Source organism: Calidris pugnax, unplaced genomic scaffold (assembly GCF_001431845.1).
Source record: "Calidris pugnax isolate Ruff unplaced genomic scaffold, ASM143184v1 scaffold187, whole genome shotgun sequence".
Lineage (NCBI taxonomy): Eukaryota > Metazoa > Chordata > Aves > Charadriiformes > Scolopacidae > Calidris > Calidris pugnax.
In genome coordinates, this window is record NW_015090969.1 from 2,369,906 (window position 1) to 2,374,863 (window position 4,958).

Here is a 4,958-nt window from a genome sequence, read left to right on the forward strand (position 1 = left end):
CGCGGTGGAAGGGATGATCACCAGCTGTTCTGCAAAACACCCAAAATAGACCCAGCGCGGTCCCCGGGGAGACCGTCCCTGTTTAGCCGAGGCTGGGCTCGCATCCCACTGTGTCTGCGCCCCCCTCCCGCTGCCGGGGCAGCCGCTGCTTCCCGGGGGGTTTTGGGGATAACCCCCTTCCCCAGGAGATGGACCGGGCGCTGACGAGCCACGGGCTGCATCGCTGCAGCTCCTCCCCGGGCTTTGGAAGCACAAAGAGCCATGCTTGCCCCTTCCTTTGCCCCCCGGCCACCCCCTCCCTGAGCCTGCACCCACGGCCTCAGCCTCCTGAGGCATCACTCCATCCCCTGCCCCTGGGGACCACAGCTGCACCCCACACAAACCAGACGGGTCCGTTATGGTCCCAGAAAGCAGCTGAAAGCAGCTCCCTCCTCCTCTGGGCTGAGCCAGACGCTAATTACAAGTTGGGAAAGCTGTAAGGAGGGGATGGGAGCTGCCTGACAGCTGGGCTGTGGGGAGACCCTGCTGGAGTGGCCCGAGGAACCGCTCGACATCTCTGCTCTTCTCTTTGGTGTCACAGCTGTGTCCTTCCCTCCTCCCTCCGCCCAGGAGGAAGGCGCTGGGGGGGAAGAAGGACCCCCCTGCTGGGATAAGGGTCCTGGGTACCCGTGTCCCCCCTGCTGCCGGCCCAGGGATGTTGGGGCAGAGCAGGGCCCGGATCACAGAGGGGATGGCACCCCAGGCACCTGCACAGCCCCCTCCATCCTCGACTCACCCCACACTGGCTGGGTCTGGCCACCACCCCCACAGCCTCCGAGCCCGCCCAGGGCCACCGCTGCCACCCCGGGATCAATCCCAGGGCTTGGAGCCCTCGCACCAGAGCTGCAGCTTCTCCTCCTGCAGCCATCCCTGCCAGCCCCGTTGCCATGGCATCCTCAGGGATGGCACGGATGCCGGTGAGGAAGATAAGGGAGGATGAAGGTAGGTGGACACGTTGGCTCTGCATAGCCAGGATGGGGCAGATCCAGAGGCCTTCCTGCAGCAGGCAGGGGCTGCTCCTGGTCCTGTTCCCTCCCTGGATGTCCCAGCTCTCCGGGATAACTGCCAGCAGCGGTTCCTGGAGAGCCCTCTGCTCTCCAGCCTCACCAGTAACCGCAGGAGGTGCTGGGCTGGTCTCAGCAGCTTCTGCTCTCCCTGCGGATTGACAGGGACCTGGGAAGGAATCGGCACCTGCAGACACCCTGGATTATAAAGTGAGGTGAGGGCTGGTGTCCCCAGGCCCACCCCTGCTCTGTCTCCCTCCCTCCCTCCCCGATCACCTTTTGGAGGTCTCAGACAGCGCCGAGATCCACACCTGGGCCAGCAGAGACCAGAGAGCGCGCCTCGCTGACGCTGCTCCCACAGCGGAGGGGAGAGCACAGGGTTAAACTGACATGACACAGGTGACACTTTCCAGGTGCCTCTACACCTCCCTGGGCTCAGCCAAGTCCCCTTCGTGTCCACTGCCCCAGTAATCCTGCCAGGGACCAGGGATATTTAGCCTATCACCCATTTAACCAAAATCTCCCATTTTAGGCACATCCCTGCTCATTTTCACAGCCACTGAACTTCATACTGGGTGCCTGGAGAGCTGGCACTGGGCCTGCAGCACCCTGAGCCCCGGTACCCGGGAGCAGGGACCGTCCCCCCCAGATCCCCCCGTGAATCCCCAGGGGGTTCAAGCGCAGCCCAGGGAGCGGCACAGACATTAATCAGCAAATCATTATGAATAACTAATAGCTCTGGAAAAAAAAATGCAACTGTGATCATGTGCGAATAGGAAGGGGGGGGGGGAAGGGCATCTCCCTTAATCACTCATTATGAATTATTCAGCAAAAGAGGAAGCAGAAGGCAAACAGCAGCGATTTCTGTAGGAAGTGGGGGGAAGGGGGGGTATCATCAGCGCTCACCCCCCTTCCACAGCCCCCCCGGGCCCTGCTCCCAGCAGCCCAGCCCTGGCAGGGCTCTCCCCAGCCTGGCACATGGTGGCCCATGTCCAGCCCTGCCCCGGAGCCCAGCGCAGGCACCCGGCCACCGCAGCCCCTCTCCGGGCACGCAGCCATGGGGGGCTGGAGACACCGAGCTGGTCCCCCCCTGCTGGGAGCAGAGCCAGGGCATCTCCTGCCCCACCGACACATGGAACCCCTCAGGTCAGGCTGGTGGAGCAGGAAAACAAACTCCTGGGTCCGAATATCTGCAAGGGAAGGTCACTCCTGCCCTCTCAGCCGGCACCGGTCCCAGCAGCGCTGCAGCCACCTGGGCGGGGGGCAGGAGAGCCCCCCACCACCACCAGGGCTCCAACAGAGGGACCAAACTAAGGGGAACAGCAACGTACAGAGATGAGGAAGGGCTGCTTGCAGGCGGGGAGAGGGATGTCAGCCCCCCTTCACTTGTTGGACACCCTAATTGAGAGGAGAGCAACTGGGAGGGGTAACTGGGGCCTGGAGAAGGTTGTGTGTGACTCATGGTGTCCCCACAGCCCCTGCTTCCAGCCCTGGTCACCTCTCCCCGCAGCAGCTCTTGCTGCACCCCCAGAACAAGCTACTCACATTTTTAAACATCTCCACCAAACCTTTCCATGAAGCTGCTGGCAGATCTCCTGCCCCGTGGGACATGGCCAGGCCAGGCTCTGCAGGGAGAACCCACGGGTGGGAGATGGGGACCCTCGGCACGAACCAAGGAGCTGGTTTCCACCTGCCTGGGGTCATTGCTGTCACCTCAGCCCGTAGTGGGGCTGCAGCTTCCATCCCCGATGGCACCTGCGAGTGCCAGGGCAAAGGCAGGGCAGAGCAGACAGAACCAATTTATGAAATACCAAAAAGCAGTCTAAGTTGCCAAGCACTTATGTAATCCCACATTACAGAAGCGTGTTTGGGGAGAAGCCACAAGTGGTGCCGTGGGGCAGGACCACCAGCTCCACCCCAGCAGTAGCCCCGGGCACGGCACAAGTGGCCCTGCCCGCACGGCTGCCCAGTCCTGGCACCCAACCCCTGGCATCTCTGATGCCCCAGGACCCCCCACTGCTCCCTCCCGTGCTGTGGGTGTCTGTCACCCCTCCCTCGGCTCCCCAGACCCCAGGGACCCCCCCCCAGCCCTGGTCACCTCTCCCCGCAGCAGCTCTTGCTGCACCCCCAGAACAAGCTACTCACATTTTGAAACATCTCCACCAAACCTTTCCATGAAGCTGCTGGCAGATCTCCTGCCCCGTGGGACGTGGCCAGGCCAGGCTCTGCAGGGAGGATCCACGGGTGGGAGATGGGGACCCTCGGCACGAGCCAAGGAGCTGGTTTCCACCTACCTGGGGTCATTCCTGTCACCTCAGCCCATAGCAGGGCTGCAGCTTCCATCCCTGATGGCACCTGCGAGTGCCAGGGCAAAGGCAGGGCAGAGCAGACAGAACCAATTTATGAAATACCAAAAAGCAGTCTAAGTTGCCAAGCACTTATGTAATCCCACATTATAGAAGCGTGTTTGGGGAGAAGCCACAAGTAGTGCCATGGGGCAGGACCACCAGCTCCCCCCCAGCAGTAGCCCCGGGCACGGCACAAGTGGCCCTGCCCGCACGGCTGCCCAGTCCTGGCACCCAACCCCTGGCATCTCTGATGCCCCAGGACCCCCCACTGCTCCCTCCCGTGCTGTGGGTGTCTGTCACCCCTCCCTCGGCTCCCCAGACCCCAGGGACCCCCCCCTCGACTGGGCACAAGGGCACCCACTCCCCAGGGGGCTGCTGGGGCCGCTTTCTCTGGGGGTGGAGAACAAGCCCCCGCTCCTGGGCAGAGCCTGCGCTCGTCCTGCTGAGGCAGCTTCCCTGGTTCTAAATTTGGGTATTTTTAAAGTACAGCTTTTCTACAAATAATCTGGTGCGTGTGCATCCCTCTGAAAATGGACAAACACAGACATTTCCAGGGCTTCTCCAGCCAATTTCACGGGCTGCTGAGAAGTCTCTGCGCTACTGGGGGTAAAGAAGCTGCCATAGAAAGTATTACTAAATGTTTGCTAATTTAATAAAACCTACTTAATTTCTCTGCTAGCACTGATTATTATTGTTATTATCATCTTTTACCAAAGAAGGTTGCAATTTTAGATTATATTTCAGCAATCACAAAAGAAATTTTCCCCTAATGTTAATCTAATCTAAGAGAGTGCTACAATAAACACGGGCACAGCAGCAGGTCGGTGAATTACAGACCCGTGTGTAACCATGTGCTTATTGTGCATTTATGACCATTTCCCCACCTTCCACCCAATTACCTGTTTCTGCTGGGACTGGTCCCTAAGGAGCCAATCTTCTCGGCGGCCACAGAGTAAAATGATTTGGAGGCTGCAGAAAAGCCTTTTTCTGCCTGGATTTGGGGCCCGGCGAGGTGTGCGCAGGGACAGCGCGGAGCGGTGCTCCCGGTAACCTCCCACCGCCCTTGGGGGAGCTTTGTGCCCCGGAGAGCAGCACGGGGGGGCGGGGGGGCTTCCCCCCGCGCAGCACCGAGCACTCGGGGACCCCAGAGGCAGCGTCAGGCCACAGGGTCAGTCATTGACTTTGGGGGCACCCCAGGGGGTCTCCAGGCAGGGTCAGCCCCGGGCTCTGGAAGCGGGCAGAGCGTGCAAATACACTTGTGCAAGGACATAAAGACTCGGGGGACACACACCCCCGAGGATGCCCCCCACGGAGGGACACACCCCCGCAGGCAGGCGCCCCGCACACCCCCACGCGTGCACACGGAGGCACACGCACGGCTCTGTGCCCGTCACACACACCCCCCACACACCGGCACGGACACTGACACCTCCGACGTGCGCACACACACACCCCCGCACGCACGCTCACCCCCGCGGACCCACAGCCCCGCACACGGGTGGGCACGGACGCCCCCGCACACGCCCACACACCCCCCGCTCGCCGCCCGGCACACGGACGCGCACCC